This window comes from Pagrus major, chromosome 17 (assembly GCF_040436345.1).
Source record: "Pagrus major chromosome 17, Pma_NU_1.0".
NCBI lineage: Eukaryota > Metazoa > Chordata > Actinopteri > Spariformes > Sparidae > Pagrus > Pagrus major.
Window position 1 is genome coordinate 4,723,818 of NC_133231.1, and position 14,149 is coordinate 4,737,966.

Below are 14,149 nucleotides of genomic sequence, written 5' to 3' on the forward strand. Positions count from 1 at the left end.
ATGTAGGCACAGCAAAACAACATCATGGCCAGACCTATTTCTCTACATGCAAACTGATTAGGCTCTATGGCAATACTAGAAAGATGATTACGTACCAGGCGTTCAAAGATTTTCATAATAACAGATGTTAAGTAACTGGTCTCTAGTCGTTAAAACAGCTTGGGTTAGGTTTTTTGTTTTGGCACAGGCACAATCACAGCTGACTTTTAGCTTTTAAGCTAACTGAAAGTCTAGTCATCCAATGTTACCCATACTAAATCACAGTAGGTGAGGAATGCACTACCTTCCCTGATTGTCCACTAGATGGCGCCATAGTCTATATATTTATGAAGTTCAGCTCGAGGCTAGAGAGGAAGAATGAGACGGAACTCTCACTCTGCTCTTGTTCCTGGATACCACACATGTACGCAGATATAGCAGTCACATACCCTATTACCTCTAGCGTGTCGAGTTTTGTTTGGAAAAAGAAAAAAAACTACAACACTCGTGTTAAGTTTTATTAAAATGTATAATGGCTAAGTTTATACCTTGTCCGAAGGCGCATGCGTCATGACAGACACAATTTCTCAGACCGGAAGTTGGTCCATTTTTCCTCTCATGCAGTACATCTTCGTGATATATTATCTTCGATGCAACTCTCTACACACCGACACTTGTTGGGATACATGTGTTCTGTGTGTTGCTCTGTGGGTTAGTTTACCGAGTTACCGGCAGATGAACAATCCTAGTCGATTTCTAACCTAAGCGGTAAGTGTTCTGCTTGAGGTTAGCTCATACTGACTTGTTTCCTCTGAAAGACCCTCATAGAGACTCAGTATATACGTCTGTTACGTGGTTGTAAACTCAAAACGTAGCGCATCTTCTTCACTTGGTTAAAATGAAAGCAGTCTGGTGAGCGTTGCCTCTCTGCCAACGTTTATAAAACGTTTAAGCAGCTATTGCTATCTGTGCTTTTCGTGCAGCAGCTTAGGTCAACACATACAGTACACCGTGCTTAGCTTTGCCAAAAACTGTAGCATTTTAGCTTTTTATGCTAATTGAGCATTGTAGAGCAGAAACAAGTTGTTTCTTTGGCTGACTTTTGACGCGACGTGCCGTTAATGTTCCGGGTCCTGTTGGTCCACTGTTATTACTGCGGTATTTCATCCTCACGTCGATCAACATGTGTTCTTGTTGTGTATTTAAAGAAATGCTCCAAAGATTTCCGCAGGTTGTGCTGTAGGCGGATACACAGTAAAACAAGTGAGACTTCGCCAGGACACAAACATTGTGTTTCCTGTGCTGCAGGCACAAAGTTTAGAGAGACTTGGGCTGAAGTGAAGGTGTTTTTGTAGACGTTTATAAAATAAGAAATGAAGAAGGTGTTCGTCAGGAACCCACAGACCACAGTCATGTCTGGAGAGATGCATGGCTATTGTTCCAGACCTGGCACACAATCACAGCTGTGCACTGGGGAGATGAAACTTGTACAACTGCTACACCACTGTCATCCCTGCCTCATGTTTTAACTGTAATGGGGTGAAGTATTTCCTAATTTTCCTGACAATCAGAACCGTGGACCTGATGTTTTAACCACATGTAAACTGAGGTGTAGTCTGGCTGAATGCATCCCCCTTTAGAGAGTTTGCAATTGAAAGAAACTGTCAACTTGTCAAGGACACGGTTCTTAAAAGGCATATCAAGATTGTTTGTTTATGCTGTGTGTTTATCAGCAGTGTTATCGTATTTGAAACTGCCAGATATGGATATCAGAAGCAGCCCCAAACGTTCAGTATTGGTTGGGCTATATGAGAATGTGACAATGTAGGACAAACCTAGATTATGTGTTGTATTTTTAATTTCATTTTAGCATCCGATAATTATTTTCCTTATAGATTAATACGTGTTTATCAAATAGTTGATTAATCATTTGGACTGTAAAGCATCAGAAAATAATGAAAAGTGCTGGTCACGGTTTCCTTGAGCCCAATATGACAAAAATATGTAGTTAACCATTATGTAAAAGGAAGCACATCTTCACATTTACTTTTGATTTTAACTCTATTTCATTTATGTAAAAAATAAATTAAATGCATATAAGTTACATCACTGGATGGACGTTACAGTTCATATACTGGTGGAGCTTGTGGGAAGATTACGTTTCTCCTCCATTTGTATGGTTTACTAAAAATATATCCACACGGGGTGTTTGGTAGTGTGGTTTTAACATTCTTAGGTCACAAACATTCTTTCAGCTCATCTCTGAAACGAGAGATTTCATGTTTTATATGTTATTAAGTGTTAAAACATCTGTGCACAGTGTTAAGGAGGTGTTGTTGGGAGGAGATCCCCCTGCTGTATGTGCAAAGTAGATTTCTCACCTTAAATCGTCAGTTTATTACATATACAGGGAGACAGATGAGCCGACATCTGGGGCAGGTCGCACATCATCAGGCAGTGTGGTCGTGACAGCTGTAGTCAGCATCAACAGTTAAAGCAGGTAGGTATCTTACTTTAAGCTGCAACGATTAGGCCATTAATAAAACCGTTGATCGAAAGAAAAACATTTGCTGACTATTTTGATAATTGATTAATTGTTTTTCAGTCATTTTTCAAGGAAATTGTCAAACATTTGCAGGTCCAGTACAGTGTGAATGTACCTCTATGATTACGTTTATTACAAATTGAATTAGTGATCTTACCATCGCTGCACGACTACCTTGGATATTTTTGCCACTATTTTTTAAATGATCTCTTTTAAAATCATTCTTGTTATGTGATTTTTTGCCAGCCATAATAAATCACCTCTTGAGTAGAGGAATAGAGTAGTCAGTGAGCATCTGAGCAGCTCGTACATCGTACAGTAGATCGTACAGTAACATCCAAGCTTTACCCTCACTCAGTGTTTACTCTGACCCCATGTCTGAACTCTGAAGCCAAACCAGGATCTCATGTCTCTGTTGGGTCCGCGGGTCAGAGACCCTGAATCAGATAGGCCACACATGTCTGGACCTCAGTCAGTGATGCACAACCTCCCTTTGACCCACTCATTAACTCAACATGTACACTCATTAACCCATACATTGTTTTATTTAGATTCATGCAAGAACGTTTGTGCACTCACATTTATGGATACAAGGACTGACATGTACACTACAGTGCATATTCACATGTGGAATACAGTAAGGTGATTTAGCTATCCTTGTACAACACTGAGTTGCACAAGCTCTGTCAGCTCTGAACCGGTACGCCCGTAGAGTGCAACAGCTTGTTGTTGTGGTGGAGACAGGTCTCAGTTAAGATTTGGAGAGTGGGGAAAATAGTTTGATTTTTATCATGTTTGGTCAACCTAATACCAGTGTGACATTCATTCTGGCAGTAAAACTGAAGTTTGAAAGTGTGTCTCTTCATCTTTCCCCAGGTGCTGTTAACTTCCAGATAAGATCATAGGTGGATAAAGGAACGGCACTAAACCCAAACACCAGAAGTTACCCAGCCGTCCGAAACCACCCAGCTGGGCTGCAGGCCTCTACACGTTCCACCCGGTGAGTGATACAACTGTAGTAGTTTCGTTAGTAAGCTGACATGATTTATAGCTTGTCTGTTGTTATGAGACGCTGTAAATAAGTGCAAAAGGAGTTTTGATATATGGGCGCGTCAATGTTTAGACGTCAAACAAGACGTCAGACTGCAAACAGCCACTGGAAAAGATTGATTTCAATAATGTGAATGTATCTTAAGTGGGGCGTCAGTGATTACTTTTAGGTAAGCTGACAAGAAAATGACGCTGATCACACCTTTACTTCATTTCATCATACTGTCCTCTGTCAGCACTCACTTGCCATGACACACTGCATTTGTTAGTAAAAGCTTTGGTTGACACTGTGGTCTCAGATCGTGGGGTGAACCTGTTTTTCAGCACAGTCCAAGGACGAGCAGTTCAGCTGAATTTTCCTACATTTACTGTAAGTCTGTGATGTCTGTTTAATGTAAGTCCTATGACAAACTGGCATCCTTCCCAATGTATGTTTTTATGTTCAAAGCTGATAAAAAGTTAAGAGGAGGAGAGATGAATGGAGTATAAAAGCTTTTTCATTCCCTGTTTGTTAGATAAAGAGGAGACTTTTCCGACAACTAGTATCCACATGTCATGAGGTAACCATTTAAAAAAGCAGGTTTACTTCACCTCACAACTATTTACAGTAGATTTTATAGAAAATTACTGGATTTACTGTGTACTGTGTTTGAATAGATAGTAGCTCTTGGTATTAAAACTGTATATAACTGCATTTATACGTTTGTCTAGTTTTGCGGTACCAATAGGGATGGGTTTCAATTGTCGGTTCCATTTTGGATTCAGTTCCCGGTCCAGTAAATATCTGGATTTGTTAAGCTCAGATGCTAATGATGCTAACTCCTTGTTACTAGAGAGATGGAAAACATAGGTGGGAGGTGTCTCTTTTTACTTGACTGTCACTGCTAAAAATGACAAACATCACCAGCAGCAGATTAGATCACCTGTGACTAATTAACGCTAACTTGATGAATTAAAAGTTAGTCTGTTGTCTGTCCCGTCCTGTCTTGAAAAATGGGCAAATTTAATTTATACAGTTGTTTGTGTCCGTTTTTATGTCCTGTTTTTTTGCAACAACGGCGTGTAGGCTACTCTGTGACAAGATGAATCAAAAGTCTTTTTTTACCAGCAGATCAGCTGAACAGATGAGTGCAGCACACATTGTTCCGCACACAGATAGTTCTCTCTGTATCTTATTCATTTCCCACCAGTATTGCTTTCATTTTTCATGCAGGTCTGTTGAATAAGGCATCTTCTGGTACTGTCATGGCACAGAATAAATGTAAAATCATTCTCTTTCAGCCTTTTCAATGCTCTGAATTTGAACAACAACCTCTAGTTTATGTTATCTATATGCAAATATCTATATCAATGTTATGTTGTGTACAGATGCCAGCAAGTTTTACAGAATGTGTTTACACCTACTTTAGATACCAACACAATGCAAACCAGATGCTGTCGAGCAGATCCGATCACATTCCAATCATGACGCAGATATACAAACATTTTAACGCTCTCTGTAGTATGTGTCACATCATAGAGTTACCCTTCACCACACTCGCCATGATCGTTGTCCCTGTGCCCAGTATTCCTCCACCAGGTGAGGCTGCTCTTTCTGCATTTGGTCAATCCATAATGGTTCTTGAAACACTCTTTTTCAGTGCCCTTGCCAAGAATGAATTTGTCTAAATTAGTCATGATATGCAAGCAACTGAAATGAGTTGTCTTCGCTTAGTGTCTACACAGATTTAAAGGAGCCAGTAGAGGTAGTTTGGGTATTTGATTGGGATGCCTTCTAGATGCCTCCATGTGATATTCCCTTTGGAGGTATTCCAGGAGAACCCAGGCAGGGCATCACAAACGGAGGGGATTATACATCCCATCAGACTGGGAATCCCCAAGCAGGAGCTGCAGGAATTAGCTAAGAGAGAAGCATCAGGCTATTTGCGTAGCCTACCACCACTGCAACCCAGTCTTGAATAAAGATATAGGTAATATTATGTATTACACAATGATAAATTGTCATACAATCATACTGTACTAAGGATGATGTCTAAAATTAATTAACTAAACTACATTTAATAACAAGGTAGTTATGAAGAAAAAGCTCAGTAAAGACTGTTCTTTGAAGGACAACTGGAAAAATATTTCATATCACAGGAAGGTGTGAAGCAATTTTATCATGGTGAGATTAAGAGCATCCTCACTTCTGGAATAAATATGGTATAGAAATATGGTATATATATGTGTGTGTGTGTGTGTATACATATATATATAGATAGATAGATAGATAGATAGATAGATAGATAGATAGATACTGCATATACAATGGTATATACCATAGATGGTTTGCTGTACTGATAGCCTCCCCATGCGAACGCTTGTTTCAAATATGTATTTTTTTATTATAAAAGATGAATCACTTGTTTTATGTCCCTGGGTGATTACTGTAGATGTGAGATTTTTATTTTTGTTTTGTGTTAGCTCACCAAACCAAATTCCTATTCACTACATCAAAAAGTATTGAATCTTGAAGTAATTATAAAGTGCGTAGTGAATGGCACAAACTGTGAGTAGTGAGCAGAATGAGAGCAGTCGACGTGTTCCTTGTACTGGTGTAATGACCACGGAGGAATTCAGCCAGGACTGACAGTTGCATCACTTGTGGTGGTTGGTTTTCTTTGGCTCTGTTTCCTTATCAAACACAGACACAGTGTGGGAAACAGTGTCTACATTTGTCCTTCAGTTTTCCCAGGATAGATAGTTTGAATTGTTGGCATTCCTCATTGAAACCAAGGACACGGCTATACTGCAGCTACTTAAGCCCCCTGCTCATAATGAAAATATTGAACAAATGAAATTAGAGAAAGATTTTCTTTCATTTTTTTTACATTTGCCTTTATTGGCAAGTTAATTTTGAATAATGAGACTGGAGAGGTTGAGACAACTTGCGGGGGATGACATGCAACACATGCCAGATCTGACCCTGTAATATCACAGTCACATGGTCTGTGCCTTTAGCCCACAAAGCTGTCCGGATGCTCCATATAAGGCAAATTCAAAGACAAATGCTCAAACGATATTTCCATGATGTCCTGTGAAGTAGAAATTCTAAATGTTAAGGCATGTCCTTCTTGTCCTTTACTAGTGTACAGACAAATATCACAACATCCCACCCACCCTCAGTGTACAGAGCTCTGCAGTTGTTCCTTGGTGCCTGTTCTCTGCTCAACATGAGTGGCTTAGTGGCTGAGATCAAACAGAATCATCAACTGTCAGCCTCATGCTTCCCACATGGAACATAATGTGATGCTCACTGCCCTCAGGAGCAGGCCTGGCACACTGCAGCCCCTCACTCCATTCCATTCATTAACGGGCCATTTTGAGCGTAGTTTTTGTGTTGTTTTAATACTCACTAATTAATTGATGCCAATCGGTTTCAGGTTATTTACAAGGATCACCCAGCTAAATTTCACCTATTCTTCAAATGTAACTTCTGGCTGCAAATGTCTGAAGAAAATACCTATGGGAGACATTACTGTCCCTACTTTCAGGCCAGGCTTTTCTGCAGCCTGTGGTGTTATCATCCAAAAATATATAGGTTGTACACAACTTTCAACAATCTCTTTTCTTGAGATACATGTCTTTGTAAACTGTGACTTAGTGCTTTACATTTAGTCTTTTTTTTATCTTCTTTATTTTAAATCAAAGATATTTTGACAGTTTTCTTTACAAGGGGTTACGTCATTTATATGTTCTTATACAGTATATCTGAAACATTTAACGTAAAAATATGTGTCTCAAAATAAGACTAAAAATTGGTTATATGTAGGTTCAGAGGTAGGTTTAGGTGCAGATTACATAAACATACAAATCCAGTCCAATATACATTGGAAAATATTCATAGCATGGCAAAATACTAATAATTTGTGTTTATTTTGTCTGAATTTAAAGCAGTCATAGTAGACTGCCTCAGGGTATCATCTGCAGTCCAGTTCCTTAAGTGTATGATCCCTCATTTTTCAATCTTAATGTTCCCCCATTAAATCTTTCTAGAAAAAATTCCCACTATAATTTCAGCATATAGGTAATTTTTTCATTTTTAAAAATACTAGACTTATTTGCAAAATATATCCTACTCATTATAGTTTAATTATACAAAGAATGTACGACTTAGTAGATTTTAAAATTTCAACTGAACTAAAATTAAAGAAAATCAAAAAGTAGCTTTAGCTCCTTTCAGTGTACGTGGGAGTACCCACTGATATTTCGAAACCTTCTTAAATTTGAAGATATGACTAGATGTCTGAACCAGTGCCAACAAGTCAAACCACCCGAGTAACATCACTCAGGGATTTTCTTCTGACTGTACACTGTAACTCATAGAGCTAGAAAAAAACATTTCAAATACTGTGTCAGAGTTTAACAGAACACTCACAGATCAGATCAATTTGACATATAAAACATATAACACTTGACATGAAAACATTTCTTGTTCTAGATTATTTGAACATGCATTTGCATAAAGTAAACAGTATGTACATAAAACATGGACAGATTCATCCAGGATGTTTCAGTTGTGTTTGCCCTAAAGATCATAAAATCACTTCTCCTCTGTCCGCCTGCCTGCCTTATTAAGTTTGTTAGAATCTGATTTAATATCTTCTAATTGTAATTTATTCGGCTTGTTTCATGTTATACAACATAAAGGGATTACCTAGGATGAAAGCCCCCGCACAAGTCTCGTGTGTCTGAGTGAGCCTTCAGTCCATAGATGACTGAGTGCTGACACCTGCCCCTCTGATTGGTCGGATGACTTTCTCTGACCTGTGAGTCACCAAGGCTATGCACTGCCAGCCTGTCTGATGTGTTAGATCATCACAACGGCTGGCATTAAATGTGTTGACAGACTGTAGTGAAATCTCTTCATCTCTGCAAGCACTTTATGATTTGCTATTAAATACACAGGCTCTGGTGGCTTATGCTGTGTATTTGTTACTATGCAAATTATCATCTTATTGTGGTGAGGAGTCCAATAAACACTCTTTGTCACATCCTTTTCATTTACCTTCTCCCTTTCTCTTCAGTACGATCTGCATCCGTCACTGCACCCTCCTGTTTGTATGCGTAGAAAGCCACATCCCTGTGCGGCCTCTCAGTCAAATGTCAGCTGTCCGAAACAGCTGGCTGTTATTACTCAACTCTGTGGGTGTCTGTCTGTAGATCTGTCTGTATGGCATGACTTCCCTCAATTAAGTTCAGATAGAAAGAGACCAACTGCCAGCATCTAACAATCTGGTGATGGGCTTCAGGGCCTGAATACAGCCAAATTTATCTTCCCTCATACTCGATCAGAAAGGATTGCAGTGGAGTCAGTACTGCATTTAGCTGTCAAAAGCCTTTAAAATGAGCACTACTATGAACCTGAAAAGCCTTCCAGTGTGTCTGTCAGTCATTACAGGCACATTGTCAAGCATTGTTAGAACCCACATGGCGTTATTTTGAATTGTAGTCAAGAAGTGGAATGAGAATGATAAAATGTAGAATGTTTCTGTTTGGAGTGTGTCTGTCTTGATCCCGACTTGCTCTGACGTCATGCACACGTGGGCAACAGTAATCTCACGGGATCGAGACGGCTGCAGTGTTTTGAGCCAGGCGCTGCAGTTGCTCTCCGCCGACTGAAAACGCCTGGCTGTTGCCTGGCCTTACAGCTTATTGGCTTAGATGTTGACTCAACTATATGACGTCTTATAGAAACTTTTTATTTTTGCTGAATTGGAGAGATTTTGATCGTATTTGTCTGATTTTGAAGGTAGGCTATTCTGTTAACTGAATACATGCTGTGTGGTTGGTGTGGAGACTAAATAGACCACATATATTTTAAACAGCACACAATAAATAATTGTTGTCTATATAAACATTTGACTAATTTAAATCAGCCTGTAAAATATTTAACAACACCAAAAACTTGTGGGAAGTGGTATGTGAGGATTCAGATGTGAAGCCTTGACAATATGAATATGTGACAGATTAATCATGAAATCTATTGTCTTTGTATTTTTTTTTCATTTGTGTTTGAGTTTTATATTCCATTTATTAATGTATCCTGAGAGGGACAGGTCTGGTCAGATGATTTATAGACAGCATCAAACTAATATGATGCTGATTTACGTGAGAATTTATGTAAAATGGAGGTTGATCTATGAACAGAAATCATAGATCGCCTGTGTAGCGTTTTAATAGGCTGTGGTGTCATAATTACCAACAACTGAAGACTGATAACATTTTAAATCAATCAGACTCAGATCTAACAAGATGTGAGTGTTTCTGTGACCTCCTGTACAGACTGAAGTCTGCTGGAAAACTGTCCAACTTCATCGCAGCTTTTTGGCTCTGCCCCCTGCTGCTGCCGCCTGGTCTCGTCCGCTATCCAGCAGAGGCGCAGTTCATCTCGAACAAACCTCATGGCTACCGAGTTGTATTGAAGTTAGCCAGTTTTTTTGGAAAACACAAAGATGCAGAAGCTCCACAAAAAATCATCATCTCAAACAACAGAAAAGAAAAAAGTAACCACATCAACGGCAAAAGGACGCAATGTAAAAAGAAGCCAAACACGAGTACATATTGGTGTGGCTTTCCAACGCTGGAGACAGCTCCGGGCGAGTAAAAAGATGCAGTTTGATGCTGAACTCGAAACGTTTCTTTAAAACCGGTAAGTAACATCTAAGTAACATTTGCTGTTTACCAAAACTGACTTAAGTGTAACAACACAAACTGTAACAGTAACTATAACAGTCAGCGTAAAGCTTTTCAAATGGTGTGATGTGACTGTTTTCTTGTTAGTGTAGCGTTGCTAAGACTGAGCTAATTAAGCTATAATGTAATCTATACGCCACATGTGAAGATTATAAATTAGAATTATTTTGACCAGTTGTCAGAGTTTCACCAGTTTAGTTGAGATCAGCGTAGTCATGCTCTGCTGTCAGTTATTCATTGTCTTTATTTATAACAGGTGGCTGTAAATAGCAATTTCTTGCTCCGGCTACGTCTTCTACCCCCATGAAGAAACGGCCAGGGCCTGCAGAGCTGGAAGATCCTGCTTTATCAAGCATTGGGTCGAATGATAGTAACAAATCTAAAGTGGCTGAAGAACTTACTTATTCATACTTTTGTAAAGCGTGCGCTCTGTGAAAACCACGTGGCTGTCTTTTCTCTGCAGTCCATGTTTCCACTATGTGACAATATAACATTGTAAGTTATCTACCCAACTGTTTCTTACTTTCTCCCTGGAAGAGGACAGATGGCACTGTGATGTGTTATATTACAAAGGTCCTATTGATCATATCTTAGAGTTACAGAGGGCTATACAAAAAACAAAAAAACACTACAGTGTTCACTAGGGTTGGGCCCATGGACGATGACATCGTCCATTGCCGATGGCTGACAGCCATCGACTGCTGATCCCTGACCATCGTAACATTGTAATTTAAAAGGCTCTCCACCAGAGAGTTGTTGTTCGTGATATGTGAAGAGGAAATGAAAAGAAGTATGTTGCTGCTCATGGCACTAACATTACGTCTCCGTGTCCCGTTTATTATTTTCTTATTAAACCAGCTCAGTTAGGCGAACCCGAGACACGAGGTTAAATATGTGGCAGCAGTGTTTTTTTTTCCCACGGCCGCTGTTTCTCTTAGTCATGCTGTTTTTACACACAGTTTTCTTAGCTTAGCTTCCTTGGCTAATCAGCAGACGTTGTTTTATGCATATGAGACTGAACAAAGTTAGCTAAGTTACGGACATGTGGTGCGGAGACGAGGACACTTTTAAACCTGGCACAGGGATGTATGGGGGTGCTAACAGGAGATAGTTTCCTCTGCAGGGTGAAACAGTTGGAGATTAATGTCAGAGCAACAGTGGGAAATAGTGGCGGCTACAGTGGTGAGCTAATACGCAACTGCTGCCTTACGACAACACTGACGGGACACGCTGCCTCAAATTCATAAACAACGATGTCATCGTCCATCACGATGTTTCACTGTAGACATCGTCATGTGCCAATTTCGGTAGACATCGCCCAACCCTAGTGTTCACATGGATCATATTACTGTTAACACAAAACAATGTGTCTGAACCTTTGTCTTTTTTAGGACCAAAATTCCAGTCCAGCCACCCCCAGTGATGAATTACCACCCTGCACTTTATTCTCATCTGCAGCTGGTCCCATCAACAAGCCCCCCCTGTGGACTTCTGTCTCTATACATTACATTAGTTGACATCTTTGACCATCATCCTATGACACATATTCTCTAATCTGTGAACTTTTGCACATCCCACGATGAAGAGGTTTGCACGAAACTACTGTATATAGATTTGTGATTTTAAAACATACATACTTGCGATGATATTTATTATAGTATTTCCTTATATTTTTATTAGGATTTTTGTATTCTATATTCATGGTCTTGACTGATGCAGTCATTAGCCTTCATTTTTTATGAGTGGCATTTTGGTGTCCACTTTTGCACTAATATTTTGTTTTTGCACTACAGCATTTGTATTTATCGCTGGTTTCTTGTACCTTTTGTAATAAATGGCAGATCATGAAAGGTGTTTTTTGTTGGCAATAATTGAAATGAAACATGCCAACCTGCTGGAAAGGCTTTTGTGCCAGCTTTACTCAAATGTGGGTTACAGTGGTCGTTTAGTATGCTTACACAGACCTCTTTGTTACACCAATATAATGAGCTGTTCTTAGAATATAGTTTTAATGTATACCTCCAAAAGTTTTATTAAGCAGTTATTGTGTAACAAAAGAATGCAACAATAAAACTGAGGAATGGTAAATATATGGGTAAATAAATTCATACATTGTGTTTACAGCTTGTTTCCACTGGCCAAATATTGCCGCCAAATGAAGCGATTCTTCTGTAATACTGATTTTGACACATTTAACTAATTGAAAAAAACACAGCACTTGGTACGCATGCATAAGCATGCAAGTAGAAAATAAGCCTTGCAAATGTGTCTGCACTTTGTCAGCAATAATCATTTATGAAATGGGATGATAGCACCAGTTGCAATCCATGTGTAAGCAGTAAATCTGTTTAGTGAAATGGGCCCCAGTATCCCAAAGATACCCTCAGTACTTAGAGCTAAAGTAAAAGGCCCCATTCCCAAATGCAAATGGGCGCACTGGAGACTTATTGATAGACACCTCTGTCAGCGCCACCCAGGTGCTCAAAATCAATGTGGAACATCTGCCCCAGCGGGCAACATACCATGATGCATCCATTTATGTACTGCCTTAATGGGCAGCAGCTGTGGCATTTCACAGTGATCTCTGTTTGTCTATGTGTCATTCTGCCTGCTCAGAGTGTGGCTTCAAACTTACAGTAAACACAGCATGGGCTTTGCATTGCGAAAGGTGATCGATAAGTTCGTGGCCTATGGTAGAAGGAAAACAGTTGTACAGCTCTCATTCCCTTCACGTGCACTTCAACTCTTTGACTGATTATGCCAGAAGTTTAAAGTTAATAACTTCTATGGTATTTCTGTTTCAGGTAATTAAAAATAGCAAGACAGCACTGTCTGAGACAACGCTCCATTGGCAAAGCAATCAGTAGCACTAGCTGTTTCCAGTTGTTGTTGCTAATATCAGATGTTTGTGTAATCTTCTGCAACAGCTGCTAAATTTCAGTCTGAGACATATTTGGTCTCCATGCCATAGACTGAGACAGACTAATAGGCAGTGAAGAAGAAACAGACCCACATAATTTATGAAGCTGTGAGTGATCACACAGATATACGCATACAGGTAAAATCACACAAAGACCTACAGCATTGTACACAGGCAGACAGACAGCTGAGTGAGAGTTCAACAGTTTGTTAAAAGTATGCATTTTTAATTGAATACACCCTTAAACCCTACACTCCATTACCTCACCAGCTACACATTGATACCCCTCAGCCAAGGTCAGACGGATTGTCAGAATTGGGGGCATCAGTAGCTGTGGGTTGTGCTGGGGGAGCCTAGATGAGTTGCTAAGCTTCACTGACAGGCTTTGGCTTCACGCCCTGGCTGGCCAAGAGTCCATGGGCAAGCCCTGAATTAGCACGGGGCTGTCCCGCAATGTGTGAATGCCCATCACTGTCAGTCAAGTGTGAATACCCGGGTATACAACTGATTTCACAGGGATGTTTAGGGACCTAGGATGCCTGTTATTTTAACCTGTTGAATATGAACTCCTGGGTGTCTGTACAGTCATAGGGGAACATTCACAGATTTGACATATATAGGATGAGCAATTGATTCTGGCGAGTATGAAAGGATGGGCATAAAAATAAGAGTCTGATAAACTAGAAACACTGTGATAGAAAGGTACAGACAGAGCAGAATTAAAGGGAAACTTTGCCAATTTCCAGCCAGCTTTGTATCAGTGTTGGTAGTTTATGCAAATGAACAATGGTAAACTTCTCTCCATTTGGGCTGCACCCAGAACCCCCGCTATTTTGCCAGCAAAAGTCACAAAACAAAACAAAACACGTCATCTGGGGGATTTTAGGACTGTTGTTTCCACTTCACATTGTTCTTCTGCG

General features: G+C 39.7%; 1 protein-coding gene across 2 annotated transcripts in view; it reads left to right on the top strand.

Annotated features, from left to right (window-relative positions):
- The first annotated feature begins 558 nt into the window (after positions 1-558).
- The window catches only part of ncalda (neurocalcin delta a), an 85,495-nt gene continuing 71,904 nt past the window's right edge, over positions 559-14,149 (top strand). The window contains exons 1-3 of one of the 2 annotated variants that reach the window (XM_073485707.1): positions 630-747; positions 2,390-2,479; positions 3,401-3,524. The gene's annotated coding sequence lies outside the window, so the exon portion shown is untranslated. Of the gene's footprint in view, positions 748-2,389; positions 2,480-3,400; positions 3,525-14,149 lie in introns of both variants that reach the window. The other variant, XM_073485709.1, reaches the window with a different exon arrangement.